Raw genomic sequence first — 18,690 nt, 5'->3', positions numbered from 1 at the left:
GCGGTAAGAGACACCCGTAGGGGCTTCAGGGTGCCGCCATCCACAGAGACAGTCCAAGTCACATCCAAAACCTGTAAAATATATAGAGGGTTTGCATTGCTGCTGCTTAAATCCCTGTAGCCTTGCATGTACAGGGCATGGTGGGAATGGGGAGCTTTGGGTGGGACTGGGGGTGGTCACACTGGAAAGGCAGAAGGGGGGTTATGCTTGGTTTTTCCTGGCAGTCTGGTGGGAAGAGAGGCTGTGGGGTGCATGCAGCATTTTGAATGTTCTGCATTTTGGCATACACAAGGCAAGTTGAGAGCAGGGCCAGGGACATGGCCATGGGAGCCTGCAGTTGTTCCCAGTGGTTTTGCTTGGCAGTCCGGTGGAAAGAGAGACCGAGGGACCTACAGTCCTGCATATGAAATAGGTGTATGTATATGTGAGGTATTCGTATATGTATATACAAGGTGTTCCAGGGCGGGGGTCCGATGTCACCTCTCCCAGTCCATAATGCACTCTGCTGCTCAGATCCTCTTACCAAAATGTCTCTCGGCTCCTTGAAAACCTCCAGTGGGTTACCCATTCAACTCCACATTAGGCAGAAAATCCTGACCATTGGCCTCAAGGCACTCCCTTAGCTCTATCCCACTTATTTAGCAGCGAGGCTCAGTGGAAAGAGCACAGGCTTTGGAGTCAGAGGTCATGGGTTCGAATCCAGGCTCGGCTACTTATCAGCTGTGTGACTTTGGGCAAGTCACTTAACTTCTCGGTGCCTCAGTGACCTCATCTGTAAAATGGGGATTAAGACAGTGAACCCCACGTGGGACAACCTGATTCCCCTGTGTCTACCCCAGCACTTAGAACAGTGCTCGGCACATAGTAAGCGCTTAACAAATACCAACATTATTATTCAGCCACTGTTCTCTCCTCTTACCCCCCCAGCTCACACTCACCCTGCCTCCTTCTTGATTCTCCTGCCTCTGACCCCACAAACTCCTTCCCACATTAAGTTTGCCAGACTACAGTTTGCTCTTCCTCAAAACCCTTCTGAAGTCCCTCAATCAGTCAGTCAAGCGTAGTTATTGAGCGCTTACTGTGTGCAGTGCACTGTAGCAAGTGCTTGGGAGAGCACAATATAACAGACTCCAAGAGCCTGGTTCGCTTTTCTTCTCTCCTGTTCTTATCCTCCCTAATAATTATCTCAGGACTTTGGTCCATTTTTTTTTATTTTATTTTTTTTTTTAACAGATCCTTTGAGCACTTCTTCCTGTTAATTATTTTCTGTCTCCCTCACTTAATAATGGTGGTACTTGTTAAATGCGTACTTGGTTGCCCATTTTGCTGCCTCCAGGTCCTGTAATCTTTCCACTAGGCCATGCTCCTTCCTGACTAAGTTTTTTAAGAGCAGGGGTCCCCCTCTTATATGGACCTTTTGCAAGCACTTGTTCTAGTGCCCTGTACCCAGTAGGCCCTCAGACACTATCGAGGCATGGTTTCATGGACCCAGTTAGGATCATAACCAGAATATAGCAGTGTAGTCCCCCAGAACCTTATGTTCATTGTGTATTGAACTTCAATGGACATTTTGTCTAGCTTGGGATTAGCTACTTGAGTAGCACTGCACAGACTACCCACAGCATGTGTTTGTTTAGTTGTGAAACTAAACCCTACTTGATCCAATTTATAAAGCTCTTTGGTTCTCTCCCAGCTAGGCCTTTCCCCCCGCCCCAGTTCCCCTCTTCTATCCTCTCCACTTTTTTATTTCATCCTTCACCTGTCTTGCGCCTCTCTTATCTGAACTTTACTGTCTTAGTGTGCCTCATATACTTTCCCCCACCGTGCATAGTTGATCCCACAGGTACCTGTACAACGGTTCACGTGCTATGATGTTGGGCAGGTGCCGGCCTTTGCCGGCGTCTCCCTGCTCTTGCCCAAGATGGACTGCTTACCCATTGGTGCTGGTAAAGAGGGTGGCGTGCACCTTTGGCTCCAGGTGTCCCTTGGTCTCAGTCCCTGTAGCTGTCAGGACAAAACCGGTTTGGAGGCTGCGGGGGTGGGAGGAGAAACGGGGACGTAAACCCCTGTTCCAGGGCTTTGGGCTCTGCTCTCTGCTCGATATTTCTCGACTCCTTAGTCACTCTGAGTAAATTTGCCTTTCCTACTGCACTGTTGCATTCTTGCCCTTTTATTCTTCCTCCCCTCCTGTGGTGCAGCCATCACTGTTTTCAGTAGAGGAGTCCCAGAACTGTTCTTTCCTCCAAAATTGAGTAGGGGCAGTTCTGTGAGTGAATATTGGTTTATATGACCTTTTCCTTTGGATCAATCCTGTAAACATTTTAAATGAATTGCAATATTTATTCATTAGACTTAGATTTTTTAAAATGCTTAAGGGTTCCATTGCTCTACAAACATTATTTGACCTCGCAAATTTTTAGCATTCCTAGAAAGTTCAAGACTGCATCCTCAGACACCGTTCAACTGCATAGCAAATACATCTTTCAGCATGAAGCATTTTCAGGTTTCATTATAACACTAAGTAGGAAAATTGAGTTACTCTTGTTCTGTTTGCAGTGAGGTAATGCCGCGGTTATTGCCAAGCTCCTTAGCCACTTAACTAGGTAAGTCTGGCTACAGAGGTAAACACTAAATGTGATATTCAAATGCAATTAGTGAGCTTCTACAGAATATAGCTTAAAAGAAAGTTTGATGTCTTTCCCTTAGCAACAGACCTAAGACAATCTTTAACCAAAAACCCCCCACTAATTTAACCAGTTCATTGTTGCTAGGACATACTGGTGGAGCGAGTGTTCTTACATGTGACAGTGATCAAAACCCTGTTTACAGTAAACTGAAGATGCCTGCTTCTTCCCTCCTCATAAGTTTTGTGGCATCGGAACTGGTGGGACTTCAATACAGGAGTAGTGAATATTTTTTCCATATAAGAATTTTTTTCATTTCCTCAGGTATCATATGGGTTTTGGTTTTTTTTTTTTTTAGCAACTTAAAACTCTCAAAGGGGCCCTCAATTTTCTTTTCAGAAATCATGGAACCTTCTGCTTTAAGAATACAGAAATGAACCAAACACATTCATTTTCCATCCGCCACCTAACCACGTTGTTACTGTTTTTATTTAAAAGTTGAACGCCACGTTTCTTTTTTAGGTATTGGGCAAAAGTATCACCAAATGGCAATCTCCATGCCCTTTCCCCCACTACTCCCAATTTGATGAAAAGGAACCCTATTACACACCGCATGAGCTTTCTTAGAAACCATCATAAAAAGACCTTTTACTGAGAAGGTCCACAAATTCTAGTAGTTTTGCCCTTATTCATCATGCCGTTTTCACCCGTTTAGGGTTTTGTAACCCTTGAGAAATACCCCCAAAATTGTAATAGCTGAACAAAAGCACTAGGTGTCATTATTGTCAACTGAATTAGTTCAAGCTCCCTTCGTTCTTCCCTAACTCACTACCTCTTTGCTATTAAAGAAATTTTTTTTTTTCTGAGAGCAATTACTGGCATTTGAATGTTTTCTTTATGCAGAGCTTTGTACTTGGTGCTTGGAAGAGTATAGTACAACAGAATTAGCAGACGCATTCCTTGCCCTTAATGATCTTACAGCCTAGAAGAGTAGCGTGGCACAGTGGAAAGAGCTTGGGCTGGGGAGTCATAGATCATGGGTTCAAATCCCCCCCCCCGGCCCCTTGTCAGCTGTGTGACTTTGGGCAAGTCACTTAACTTCTCTGTGCTTCAGTTACCTCATCTGTAAAATGGGCATTAAGACTGTGAGCCCCATGTGGGACAACCTGATTACCTTGTATCTACCCCAATGCTTAGAACAGTGCTTTGCACGTAGTAAGCATTTAACAAATGCCATCATTATTATTATTAGAGGACACACCAATATCTGGATAGAATACGTTTGGCAGTTGTGTTGTGGTTGTGTGCATGCTTACTAATGCTCCTTTTCATTGTTGTGGGGTCCCCACCTCATAGGAAAGCTGATGTACTGTGCAGTTTGTGGGTGTAAGGCTTATAAAGGATACTTGACAGAACAGTTTAAAATTTGGTTTCTTTAAGAATATGTCTACAAGTAAGAATTTCCATTTTGTTAGTCCAGTGGGATCTTCTGTCTTTTACTCTATTCAGAAAATATTCCCTCTTGCATCACCCTGGCACTTGGATCTGCACCCATTACTCACCCCCCCGCTCAACCCCACAGGATTTATGTTGATATCCATAATTTTTCTCTACTGTCTGTGCCCCTATCTAGACATTAAGCTCCTTATGAGCAGGGCACTTTACCAACTTTATTATGCTGTACTCTCCCAATCGTGTAGTACAGTGCTCTGCACACAAGCATTCAATAAATGATTGGTCAACTCCTTGATTATTAATCCTGTTTGAATCCAAGCTTAAGTCAACTACATTAGTAAAAGTTGAGGTGGAGGGAAATGAGATGAGGTTTGTCAAGGAAAGCTTCTTGGAAGAGGTGATTTTAGTAGGCTTTGAAGATGGGGAGAACAGTGGTCTGTGGGATAGAAAGTAGGAGGGAGTTCCAGGCTGAAGGGATGAGAGGAGCAAGGGGTCAGTGGCAAAAGAGGCAAAGTAGAGGTCCAGGTTAGTCTTTGAGAAAGCAAGTGTGCAGGCTGGTTTGTAGTGGGAGTTGAGTGAGGTGGGGTAGGAGGTGGGGAGCTGAAGGTCATAAAGCCATTGTGAAGGAGTTCCTCTGAGGTAGAGGAGGGGCAGCTATGGGAGATTTTTAGGAGTGGGGAGAGGTGCTCAGTAGTCACATGACTTGGCAGGTGGTCTATCACCACTTGGTGTTTATAGGCCATAGAGAAGGAATTAGAGCTAGTACTTCCACTTTAAAATTGGTTTAACAGCTACCACAGATGTGACCTGATCAAATTTAAGTATTACCCTTTGGTGAGACTAATTTTCTTGGACCCCTTTTGCTTTATTCCTGATACTGGATGATTGGGGGAGCAAAAAACAAAAACCCCAAAATGGTTGGTTGACTCAGGAATTGTGAGAAAGCACATACATGCCAAAAACATCCCAAGCATGTGGGTTTCTAATTTAGTATACAGTGGCAGCAGTTTTGCCAGCCATTATTGAGGTTAGACATTCTTTTTTAGTGTTTACTTAAATCATAATTGTATTTGTCCATGTATGCAGAGTGGAAATGCATTTGTGGATTTCAGTGTTAGTATAAAAAGGAATAACCCAGTCTTGACTCAGGTTCCTGTAGTTTCCAGTTGTAGAAACTCTTTAACATCGGATTTAGAAAATCCAAAGTTTGCAGTGATTTAGGTGGTTAGATATATAGGAAACCTTGTCTCAGCTGAGTTGATTTCCACCACCATCTCTGTCCCCTCTCCCCAATCCATGACCTGACCTAACCCAAAATTTGGGAATGAACAAATTGAGAATAATTAGGGAATAAGGAATTTTCTTAAGTTTTAGGGGTTTGGGGTTTTTTGTTTTTTTTTTTTTTTTAAATCAGAAGAGTTTTTCCCTTGCCATTTCCTGAGCTCTCTGAGGAACTAAAATGGAAAGCAGGTGGCTCTAGTTTCTAATCTCTGGCTTTACTGTATCTATCGCAAACATACCTCTCACATTCTGCTGCTCCACATTTCTCTTCCATCACCACTCTGTCAAGATGGGAGGGGCTTGGAGTCCAGGGGTGGTTCAGTCTGTCACTAGAATTACAGGGCTCCCAACTGGTTCCCAGGTCCCAGCCAAGGTCTGCATCAGTGTAGGCTAGCACCCTGCCCAGCCTAGGCCCCTGGAGGGGGCACAGGCCTCATCAGCTTCTTCATCAGGCTCATCTCAGACCAGCTGGGGACTATCATTGACAGGCCAGGTTCAGGAGTGTGCAGTGATGATCTACAAGGACTTACCATATGCCAGGTCCTGTGATAGGCACTGGGTTAGATACAGAATAAATCAGATTGGACACAATCCCTGTCCCACCGGGGGCTTGGTCTGAGGAAACCTGTGAGGACTGTTAGATGCCTGGACCCAGGGTTGGCATGTCTTCCAGGAGACCAGATCAAGCGTTGCTGCCTCCCTCTACCCCAAACAGTGCTTCTTGCTTGCAAGGAGCTTACTTCAAGTCTAATGAAGTAAGGGGGAAACAATCTAATGAAGGGGAGAGACAGATAGATTGCCTATTTCCAGTGGGAGCAAGAGTATAAACAGGTACACGCTGAAACAGTAAGCAATAAGTGAATCGAGTTAGATGTACCAAGGGTGGCCATGTGGTACCCAGTGTTCACCGCGTTGAGGGCTAGGGCCACAGAACAGAGACTCAATCCCTGCCCTCAAGGGACTTCCTGTCTAGAAGCTCACGAGGGTCACATACTATCAACATCTTCTGCCACTCACTCTCTACACTTTTGCCATGCCACTTGCCACAGTATTAGTCACATTGACACAGGTGCTTACACAACAGATCTGACGATATCCATTCATGGTTACTGGAACAGGTTGTAGCCATCAGTAGGAGGCGGGATGGGGAAGACAGAGCTTCAGTTGGTATATTTACTGTGTTCACTCTACTAAATGTGCCTGGGAGGGTACAGAGGCAAGACAGATACTGCCCTCTCAGAATTTACAAGGTAATGAGGTGGTGGACCAGCAAGTTATAAATACTTAATAACGGGAGGGAGAAGGAGGAAGAACCAAGAGCTATCGGGAAATATTCATTCATTCAATAGTATTTATTGAGTGCTTACTATGTGCAGAGCACTGTACTAAGCGCTTGGAATGAACAAGTTGGCAACAGACAGAGACAGTCCCTGCCGTTTGATGGGTTTACAGTCTAATCGGGGGAGACGGACAGACAAGAACAATGGCAATAGAGTCAAGGGGAAGAACATCTCGTAAAAACAATGGCAACTAAATAGAATCAAGGCGATGTACATTTCATTAACAAAATAAATAGGGTAATGAAACTATATACAGTTGAGCAGACGAGTACAGGGCTGAGAAGATGGGAAGGTAGAGGGGGAGGAGCAGAGGGAAATGGGGGGAAAAGAGGGTTAGTCTGATTAAGAGATGGGGGTGGACAGAATGAGTCACAGGCCCTTCCAATACTATGGCTATGGAGAGGAAGAGTTTGGAAGATGAAGGGAAAATTCATCATAGTTAACATGCTCAGATTTATAGACCTAGAGGCCCCTATGACCTGGCAGAGAGAAAGCTATTTTGGGGATGCCTTCTGGAGAAAGTGGACTTTGAGGATAGGAAGAGGCGTGGAGCAAGAAGGAGGAAGCAAGGGTCTAGAGATGGGAAAAGTGAAAGTGAGAGAGTGAGATTGAGAAGCTGAGTTTAGAAGGACTGAAGGGTGTGAGCTGGGGAAGAGAGCTGATAGAAGCTTCCTTTGGGGTCCCACCCCTGCAGCCCCAGAGCCAAATAAGAACCCCGGGTCAAAGAAAGAGCCTTGTACTCTGGGTCTCCCTCAAGTGCTATGGGCCACACACTTGGGTAGCAGTAGTCAGAGCAGCCCCTCCTCCAACAGGACTGCTACTTACTAGGTCCAGAGCACTACACTTTGGTATTTGGAGATGGAGAAGGAAGGAACTGAGGCCCACTACTCATACCAGCTGTGTAAAGACACATCAGAACCATTGTCATGACCTTTGCCACCCCCAGCTCACCACCCTGAGAGCCTTTCGGACTGAGCCCTCCCTCACCTTCCTCAGTCCCCAGGTGCACCCTAACAGGTCCACATCATTGTCAGTGTGACAGCCATCAATATTAAGTAGTCCAGCACCCCTCGCGACCCTCTACTCCCCCAACTCTGGTCTCCCCCCTCGCTGCCCCATCTGGGGCCCAGCACCATGCTTCCCCACAGCTCAACAACACATACATCAAAATCCTTTTCAAACCTCCTAAGCCTACACCCCTTGCCAGCCACCACACTCTGGCCTCTCCTACCCTTCCCAGTCTCCTTCCCCCAGACCCACAGACCACCAGTTATCATCATTATCATCTACCAGCTAGCTCAACTCCTTCTCCATATAGAAAACTGGGAAAGCAGCCAGAGGAGCCGTATCCCCTTGCTCACAAAAGCCTACAACAACTGTGCTTTGCCTCCCTTCCACACACAGACTGGGAAAAGGAGCACAGGAGCCTTATATAGGGCAGGGAGGAGCCCAGAAGCCTCTGAGACCTTAAAGGGGTAGTACTTCTTGCCTCCTCTCAGAGGTACTTGGAGATGAGATCGGGTTATTAGGGATGGGTTCTGGCCCTGAGGGAACTGTTTGTTGGGGGTGGCCTGGGGAGGGTGAAGATGAAGTTGGGGCTCCAACATCCCTCCCCAGCTAGACTCCCTGGGACGCTGGCCAGGACTGTGGGGTCCCATCTCCTGCCCCGCCTAGGGAATAGAGCCCCAGGTAGACACGAGGCTACCTTGCAGCCCTGGATCCACCGAGATACTGCAGGTGGCCACCTCTCCCCGTCTCCCTTTCTGCACCCCATTCTTTCCTGCCCAGGTCTTTCTTAAGGGCCCCACTCACAGTCTCGCAGTCTTGAGAATAGGGTCAGTTTTGCCACCAACAACTTTAAAAGTTCATGGGTTGAGAAGGTTGAAATGGCATAAATATATGGATTAGAAGTTGGGGTTTTTAATTATCACGGAATTTCTCCATGTCACCTGTCAGCTGTGTGACTTTGGGTGAGTCATTTAACTTTTCAGTGCCTCAGTTACCTCATCTGTAAAATGGGGATTAAGACTGTGAGCCTCACATGGGACAACCTGATTACCCTGTATCTCCCCCAGTGCTTAGAACAGTGCTTGGAACATAGTAAGCGGCTAACAGATACCAACATCATTATTATTATCTCTCTCATCTCCCCTCCTCCTTCCTAAGAATCCCAAGGAAGATGGGTAGCGGCACGGGTGTGTGTGGAGCAGAGTTTCTCAAGCAGAGATTAGCAGCACTGTTCCAAGGGTGTAGGGGAAGTCAGTGCTGCAAACAGCTGTTCGGTCGTGGTGACAGCAGACCGCCAGCTAGCGACTCCAGTGACGTGAATAAGCTGAGTAGGGCCCCGTTCTCATTTGCGTGTGGCTGTCCTGGCACCAACAATGGTTGTTGCAGTGGTATCTTTGACCAGCTACTCCAAAGCGGTTTAACTTCCCTTGACTCTGTGATGACTTCGGCACATTTTCCCCACATCATGAGGATCTTCAGGAACCTAATAAAAAGCAGCATGGCCTCATGGAAAGAGCATGGGTCGGTCTGGGAGGCAGAGAATCTGAGTTATAATCCTGGCTCCTTTTGTGTGACCTTGGGCAAGTCACTTGACTTCTCTGTGCCTCAGTTACCACATCTATAAAATGGGGATAAAGACCGTGAGCCCCGTGTGGGACCTGTATTGTGTCCAACCTGATTAGCCTGTATCTTCCCCAGCACTTAGTACAGTGCCTGGCACATAGTAAGTGCTTAAACACTGGTAAAAAATATTCTGTTTTAGGATTCTCTGTGTTAATAAAATTCCAGCACCTCAGGGAGACCTGTTTTTTTTAAAACTTTATTATTAGTATTATCGAGTGCCGTCGAGTCGTTTCCGATCCACAGGGAATCTATGGATATATTTTCTCCAGAACGTCCTGTCTTTTGCCGTAATCTGTAACCTTGCTAATGATTCCTCCATCATTGTTGTTATGGTTTCTATCCATCTAGTTGTTTGTCTGCCTCTTCCAGGTTTTTCCTGGACTGTTAAATAATGTAACATGTAAATAAATATTGTGTGTTTTTAAAAATCCATTAAAATATTCCTATACAATCAAATAGCAAGAAGTAGCAGGGATGTAGGGTAAAGCATTGTGCTAGAGGTGTCCATGATAATAAAATAGGAATTTGTATTGGTAAAATGTCTCTTTGGTATCTTTGAACCATCTATCTCCAATTTGCAAGCCATTCATTCCTGTTGAATTGGTGGTTGCTATAATGCAAATTTTCCATAAGTAGATGTAGCAGTAATGGTACTTATTAAGAGCTCACTGGATATAGAGTACTGCACTGAGTGCTGGGGAAAACAATACATAAGTGAAAATTAGATATGGTCCTTGGCCCTATGGGGTTTACAATCAGAGAATAAGGGAGGGCAGAGGGAATGAGTAACAGACACATAAGGATAGATGAAACCGTAAAAACACAAAACCAACGTAAAAGAAAAGACAGTGAGCTGTACATATATGTATGTACAAACATATCTAATATTTATTTATATACAAACACACACACACACACACACATGCCCAACAAGAGGGATAAGGCATCATGGTTTGAAAAGTGGAGTTTGGGCTCCTTCTGGCTCAGAGTCATTCATTCATTCAATCATATTTATTGAGCGCTTACTTTGTGCAGAGCACTGTACTAAGCGCTTGGAGTGTACAGTTTGGCAACAGATAGAATTCCTGCCCAGCAACGGGCTCACAGTCTCAGCTGCAATCCATCTCAGTCACGGTTGTAGTGGCAGCAGCGGTGGCCCCAGCCTTCCCCACGTCCTGAAAGTGGAGAATGCCTCATGCTGCCATTCCTCCTTCATCCTCCTGGCTGGAAGGGGCCAATGGGAGTCTTTGGGGGTGGGGAGGAGTCGGGGGAGAGGATGAACATGCACGTGTTCCCCCTCAGACTCCCTCAGTTTGGTAAGGCTCCTCAGCAAAGTAGCTCCCACATTATAGTAGAACTCCCTGTATATGTTTTGTAGGTGCTCAAAAAATATCATTGTTCATGATTTACATTTTATCTTCTCTAAACACCAATTATGCATTGTTTTAAAGATGCTTCTGTTGATGGTCTTGCTGTCTATTATTACTATTGTATTTATTAAGCACCATGTGTCAAGAAATGTTCTGAGTCCAGGGGTATATCTGAGTTAATCCAGTCAGACGTAGTCCTTGCCCCACATAAGGCTCACAGTCTGAGGAGGAAAGAGAACAGAAATTGAATCCCCATTTTGCAGACATGATTCCTGCCTTAAGGCATTTTTTATGGTATTTATTAAGCGCTTAGAATGAGCCAGGTACTGTATTAAGCACTAAGGCAAATACAAGCTAATCAGGTTGGACACAGTATTTCTGACTCCCAGTCCTGGGAGTCCTGGCTATGCTGCTCCTCACTGTGTGTCCTGGGAGTCAGAAGGATCTGGGTTCTACTCTCAGCTCTTCCACTTGCCTGCTGGATGACCTTAGGCAAGTCACTTTGCTTCTCTGTACTTCAGTTACACCCCCTGTTAAATGGGGATTAAGATTGTGAGTTCCATGTGGGATGGGGACCATGTCCAACCCAATTAGCTTGTATCTACCCCAGCACTTAGTACAGTTGCTGTAAGGGCTTAACAAATACCATAAAATGTGTCAGTGTACAAAGAAATCTGAAAGGATCTGAGTGAAATTTGCAGTCATTTGTGTCAGTGAGAAAAATTGGGGAGGTTGCTCATGTTATTGGACTCCACTGCCGTTGGAGCTCCGATGATCTTTTTCAACCTCAGTTTCCCCTGCCTCAGCCCTGAGGCCCTGTGATTCAGACGGAAGAATGAATGCCCTTCAATCTGGAGCCTGTCCATGTCAGAGGCGCTGCCATGACACGAATCACTAACTCCTTCATCTTCCATTCAGATCAAGCAAGAAATAACTTGCGAGTAGGGCAACCAAAAGATGATATCTGAGTTTAACATAAATGAAATACCAGTTTAGAATAATTAAAGTACAGTGGATTACAGTTCTTTTTGAAATGGGAGAAAGAAATGATTAGGAGTCATCGAAGAATAAGGAATAATAATAATAATGTTGGTATTTGTTAAGCGCTTACTATGTGCCGAGCACTGTTCTAAGCGCTGGGGTAGACACAGGGGAATCAGATTGTCCCGCGTGGGGCTCACAGTCTTAATCCCCATTTTACAGATGAGGGAACTGAGGCACGAGAAGTGAAGTGACTTGCCCACAGTCACACAGCTGACAAGTGGCAGAGCTGGGAGAGTGAACCAAAGCGAGGAGACGAGAAAGGGGAAAATTAACTAAGATTTAAATATGCAAGAATAGAGAAGACCAGTAGAGATGATAACTCAAGCTATTAATCAAGTAAAGGTATTTAATGAACATTTACTACATACAGAGCACTGTAGTCAGGACTTAGGAAAGCACAATAGGTAGGAGATGTGATCCCTCAAGGATCATACAACATTGCTAAAAGTAGCATTTTCTATAGGAGAACTGGAATTAGGAAATCAAAATCAAGGAGGAGAGGGGGAAGCATTTTAAGGACACAGTGAAATGAAGCCTAGGACCGTTAAATCTGGAAGTCGGTTGCTGGGGCTAGACCAGCACGGCACACTGCCATCAAGAAAGGAATGACTCTCTTTGAGCAAAAGCTTGGTAAGAAATGAACAAAGAGGCAAAAGAGAAAACAGTGCCAGAAACATCAAATATGACAGCACAGCTAGGGATAGGCTTTTTGTAGACCATTGGTATCTCATATGCACTCAGCAGTGAATTTCACTGTTGGTACTGTCTTCTTTGAATATGTATTTGTCTTACATATATTTATTCATATATATTTAGAGAGAGAGAGAGAAAAAGCCTACAGTTAATTATGGTAAGCCCTATTACTCCATGTGTATAACTCTATGGAGATACATTTCATCATCATTTATTTCATTTTTGTTTGTTACTTATAAAACTGAAAGAACGGTGACCTTGCATTGAGGCGTTCCATCTGAGAACCAGATAGATGAATTGCAGGGAATCAAAGTAGGTCAAAGAGTGGTCCCAGTACCAAAGGGGAAGTCCCTATTTTCACACACATTGTCTTAAATTTGGTGGAGTTCACTTTCATTGTTATCATCTGTTGTTGCCTTCCTGTGAGTTCTGGAAATGCTGAAATAGCAAACAAGGGCAGGAGCACATTAATATATTCTTATATAGCTTGCTCCTCTGGCGTACCTCCTTCTACTTGCAGCTTGATTGGGAAAGAGAGATACCACGTAAAATTGACTTTAATTGTAAACAAATGTCAGATCCAAAAGGTAAACACCAAAAGGGAAATGTGGAAACTCCACTCAGGGAAACTAAAGCTGTTCTGGGGAAAGGTTTAAGTAGCTGAGAAATGCCATTTGGGATCATTTCAAAGCCCTGCGGCTCTGCCATTTCACAGACTTTTGCTGAAAAGCCAATTCATGTCACTAGAGAAACAATTTCAGATTCAATGAACTTCACCTGTTTATGCATACTGAATACCTGTATTGACTTAAACATTATGATAATAATAATAATTAACAATAAACAGAGTAACAGTAATACAATCCACTAGCTACTGAACTGTCAAAGTCCAGTTTCATTCAAGTGCCACTTCCTGGCTTCCAAGCTTCTTAAATAAGATAGTATTAGACCATAAAAATTTACTGTTTCCTCTGGTCAGAATGGCTGAAGTTGATTTTGATTAGACCAGTAAATTTTCTTACTATCCATCAGTCAATAGTGTTTAGAGAGTGACTACTAGATGCAAAGCACTGCACTAAGTGCCTGATGCATCCCTTGACCACAAGTATCTTGTAGTCTAGGGTATATTTTTGATGAGATAGCAACACATCATGGCTAATTTACCCCCAAATGAGAGATCAGCTACTTCCTCCTTTTATATTTCTAAACTAAAGAGAAACCTCACAAGCAATCATGCTGAGCCTTTAATCACTGTGTGTACATAAGACAAGGAATAAACCGTAGGCAGCATCTGCTTGTTTAGCGCTGTGGAAGGACAGTTCCTGGCCAAGACAACAATGTTAGCAATATATCATCCTGAAAGTAAATAGGATTGGCACTAAGCTTTGCTATCCCAGAAAAATGCCCCAAATCCCAGAAACTGCTTTCCCACCATTTGCTTAGAAAAAGCAGGAGATTAAGACCTGGCAGTTCCAGGGTCACTCAAGTTTTCTGTTGGGAACAAGCACCCCTGAATTCTCTTGGCAGCTGACCAAAACCCCCCAGGAGGCTCTGTACCTGCCTGTCTTCTCAGAAAACCCCACAGACATGGATGGCTGCAGCCAGTGAGTCTCCTGGGCCGCCTCTAATGGCTTGCCTGGCCTAGGCTCCTGATCTCCTGACTTTCCCATCACTGTGGACAGCACTACCATCCTTCCCATCTCACAAGCCCGCAACCTTGATGTCATCCTTGCCTCGCTCTCTGATTCAACCCACATATCCAATCCGTCACCAAAGCCTGCCAGTCTCACCTTCACAACATCACCGAGATCTGCCCTTTCCTTTCCATCCAAACCGCTACCACATTAGTACAGTCACTCATCATATCCTGACTGGATTACTGCATCAGCAACCTTTCTGATCTCCCAACCTCCAGTCTCTCCCCACTTCAGTCTATACTTCACTCTGCTGCTCGGATTATCTTTCTGCAGAAACTTTCTGGGCATATCACCCCCCTTCCTTGAAAATCTCCAGGGGTTGCCTATCAACTTCCATACCAAGCAAAAACTGCTCACTATTGGCTTCAAAGCTCTCCATCACCTCACCTCACCTTCCTTCTCTCCTTCTACATCCCAGCCGGCACACTCCACTCCTCTGGTGCTAATCTTCTCGCTGTACCTTGTTCTCGCCTGTCCCGCTGCCGACCCCTTGCCCCGTCCTACCTCTGGCCTGGAATGCCCTCCCTCCTCAAATCCACCAGTCACGCTTCCCCCCTTCAAAGCCCTACTGAAAGCTCACCTCCTCCAAGAGGCCTTCCCAAACTAAGCCCTGCTTTTCTTCAGCTCCCCCTTCCCTCCCCATTGCCCCAACTCCCTCCCTTTGCTCTACCCCCCTCTCCCAGCCCCTCAGGACTTGTGTATATATGTACTTTTCTGTAATTGTATTTATATTTATACCTGTTTTCTTGTTTTGATGTGTATATATCTATAATTCTATTTATTGATATTGATGCTGTTGATGCCTGTTTACTTATTTTGATGTGTCTCCCCCACCTTCTAGATAGTAAGCCTGTTGTGGGCAGGGATTGTCTCTCTTTATTGCTGAATTGTACTTTCCAAGAGCTTAGTACAGTGCTCTGCACAGAGTGCTCAATAAATACAATTGATTGAATGAATTAATTAATTCATTAGAGAAGCAGTGTGGCTCAGTGGAAAGAGCATGAGCTGGGTAGTCAGAGATCATGGGTTCAAATCCCAGCTCTGCCGCTTGTCAGCTCTGTGACTTTGGGAAAGTCACTTAACTTCTCTGTGCCTCAGTTACCTCATCTGTAAAATGGACATTAAGACTGTGAGCCCCACATGGGACAACCTGATTAGTTTGTATTCTCCCCAGCGCTTAGAAAAGTGCTTTGCACATAGTAAGCGCTTAACAAATGCTATCATTATTATTATGAATGAATGAACAAGGCTCAGGGTTGTGGTCGTGTTCTGACTATTGCATTACCAGCTGCCCTCAGCTAGCTCTCATTGGAATGTTAATTAGCTGCCCCTAGAGCAAAGTTGTTCCCTGAAACCCAGGCCATTGCCAGCCAGGGCCAGAGAGGGGCACCAAGATGTTGGTTTCAGGAAAATGGGGATTGTTGGGGAAGAGATCCGCTCCCAGGCCCCCTCATATGGGGACTTTCCACTTGATTCATAAATGCAGCATTTTGTGAGACTTGTTAGTTTCACTTCTAGGGTGAACTGAACCCATAGTTTTTGGGGGGTTTTGGTTTTGTTTTGTTTTTCATTGGTGTTCTTTAGTGCTCACTATGTGCCAGTCCCTATACTAAGCACAAGCTAATAAATACAAGCTAATCAGGTTGGACACAGTCCACGTACTGCATGGGGCTCACAACTTTAATCCCCATTTTAAAGATGAGGTAACAGGCATTGAAGGTTGTTTTCTACAGAAACGTCCAGGCCATGTTTCTCCACTCCTCAAGAACCTCCAGGGGTTGCCCATTCACTTCCTTATCAAAGAGAAACTCCTCACCAACAGCTTTGAAGAACTCAATCACCTTGCCCCCTCCTACTCTCCGACTACAACCCAGCGGGCACACTTCACTCCTCTAAAGCCAACCTCGTCACTCTATCTCCGTCTCCTCTATTTCGCCGCCCACCTCCTGCCTACATCCTGCCTCTGGCCTGGAATGTCCTCCCTTTTCATATCTGACAGACAATTGCGCTCCCCAATTGGAGGCCTTCCCTGACTTTGCCCTCCTTTCCTCTCCTCCCACTCCCTTCTGCGTCACCTTGACTTACTTGCTTTATTCATCACCCCTCCCAGCCCCACAGCACTTATGTACATATCTGTAATTTTATTTATTTATATTAATGCCTGCCTCCCCCTCTAGACTGTAAGCTCACTGAGGGCAGGGAAGGTGTCCGTTATAGTGTTATATTGTCCTCTCCCAAGCAAATATTACTAAGTGATCTGCTCAAGGTTACCCAGCGGATAAGTGGTGGAGCCAGAATTAGAACCCAGGTCCTCCTTCTTGCCAAATCCAATGGCTCCTACTCCATTCTAATCCTCCTTGACCTCTCTGCTGCCTTTGACACTGTCGACCATCCCCTCCTCCTCCATACCTTATCTTACCTTGGCTTCACGGACTCTGTCCTCTCCTGGTTCTCTTACCTCTCTGGCCGGTCATTCTCGGTCTCCTTCGCTGGAGCCTCCTCCCCCTCCCATCCTTTAACTGTTGGAGTTCCTCAAGGGTCAGTTCTTGGCCCTCTTCTGTTCTCCATTTACACTCATTCCCTCGGTGAACTCATTCGCTCTCACGGCTTTGACTACCATCTCTACACAGATGACACGCAGATCTACATCTCCGCCCCTGTCCTCTCCCCCTCCCTTCGGGCTCGCATCTCCTCCTGCCTCCAGGACATCTCCACCTGGATGTCGGCCCGCCACCCAAAACTCAACATGAGCAAGACTGAGCTCCTCATCTTCCCTCCCAAACCTGGTCCTCTCCCAGACTACTCTATCACCGTCGATGGCACGACCATCCTTCCCGTCTCTCAGGCCCGCAATCTCGGTGTCATCCTTGACTCGTCTCTCTCGTTCACCCCACACGTCCTATCCGTTACCGAGACCTGCCGGTTTCACCTATACAATATCGCCAAGATCCGCCCTTTCCTCTCCACCCAAACGGCTACCTTACTGCTAAGGGCTCTCGTTATATCCCGGCTAGACTACTGTGTCAGCCTTCTCTCTGACCTCCCTTCCTCCTCTCTCGCCCCGCTCCGGTCTATTCTTCACTCCGCTGCCCGGCTCATCTTCCTGCAGAAACGATCTGGGCATGTCACTCCCCTTCTTAAACAACTCCAGTGGTTGCCTATCGACCTCCGCTCCAAACAAAAACTTCTCACTCTAGGCTTCAAGGCTCTCCATCACCTTGCCCCTTCCTACCTCTCCTCCCTTCTCTCTTTGTACCACCCACCCCGCACGCTCCGCTCCTCCGCCGCCCACCTCCTCACCGTCCCTCGGTCTCGCCTATCCCGCCGTCGTCCCCCGGGCCACGTCCTCCCGCGGTCCCGGAACGCCCTCCCTCCTCACCTCCGCCAAACTGATTCTCTTCCCCTCTTCAAAACCCTACTTAAAACTCACCTCCTCCAAGAGGCCTTCCCAGACTGAGCTCCTCTTCTCCCTCTACTCCCTCTGCCACCCCCGCTTTACCTCTCCGCAGCTAAACCCTCTTTTTCCCCTTTTCCCCTCTGCTCCTCCACCTCTCCCTTCCCTTCCCCACAGCACTGTACTCGTCCGCTCAACTGTATATATTTCCATTGCCCTATTTATTTTGTTAATGAATTGTACATCGCCTTGATTCTATTTAGTTGCCATTGTTTTTACGAGATGTTCTTCCCCTCGACTCTATTTATTGCCATTGTTCTCGTCTGTCCGTCTCCCCCGATTAGACTGTAAGCCCGTCAAACGGCAGGGACTGTCTCTATCTGTTGCCGACTTGTTCATCCCAAGCGCTTAGTACAGTGCTCTGCACATAGTAAGCGCTCAATAAATACTATTGAATGAAAAGTCCTGATTCCCAGGTGCGTGCTCTATCCACTGGTCCACATGGCTTCTCTAGTAGTTTTGAAAGTAAGATGATGTTTTTGCTTCAGATTAAATAAATGGTTTCATGTAAACCCTACTCAGATGCCTCAAACCCTGTAGCATCCCCAAACATCCAATTTTGGAGTATCACTATTCAGATTCTAAAACAGAAAATGAAGTGGTGTTCTTGTTCAATTACAGCAATTTAGACCAAAAATATATAAATGAGCAATTTCAGGTCAAACTCTGAGTCAAAAGCAATTTTAACAACCCTTAAGCCTTGGTTTGAAATGATTTCTAAATTTTTGGTGGGCTGAGTATGCTCTGATTCATGGGCCGATTATTGAGTTAACTTGGGATTTAATGGAAATTTAGCCCCATTTCCTCTCATTTTCCCTCAGCCTCTCCTTTTTGTTCCAGTGGTTCCTTGTTAGTGACATTGGTGTTTGTGCAGGTGGGTGGAGTGATTTACTGTGTTGTTTTTGGAGGAAAGTTGTAGCCGAGGGTTGTATTTGTCTTTATTTTTACGTATTTCAGTTTCAAGTGATGCTACAGACTGAGGACACTCTGTAATTCGGAACCTACATCAGCATGTCAGTTTGTAAACAGTCCAGTTTTTAAGAAGTTGCAGTCCAGTCAAGGAAATTGTACTGATGGCTCAAGTTTTTTTATTTAATCATT

The 18,690-nt window shown here is 45.5% G+C and overlaps 1 protein-coding gene across 1 annotated transcript in view; it reads left to right on the top strand.

Moving 5' to 3' along the window:
• SESN1 (sestrin 1) overlaps positions 1-18,690 on the top strand; it is a 59,282-nt gene that overhangs the window by 1,538 nt on the left and 39,054 nt on the right. The gene's annotated exons all lie outside the window — the stretch shown is intronic.

The sequence above is a fragment of the Ornithorhynchus anatinus genome, chromosome 19, assembly GCF_004115215.2.
Source record: "Ornithorhynchus anatinus isolate Pmale09 chromosome 19, mOrnAna1.pri.v4, whole genome shotgun sequence".
Lineage (NCBI taxonomy): Eukaryota > Metazoa > Chordata > Mammalia > Monotremata > Ornithorhynchidae > Ornithorhynchus > Ornithorhynchus anatinus.
Note: the sequence above shows the minus strand (reverse complement) of the source record. Positions and strands in the feature narration are given on the sequence as shown.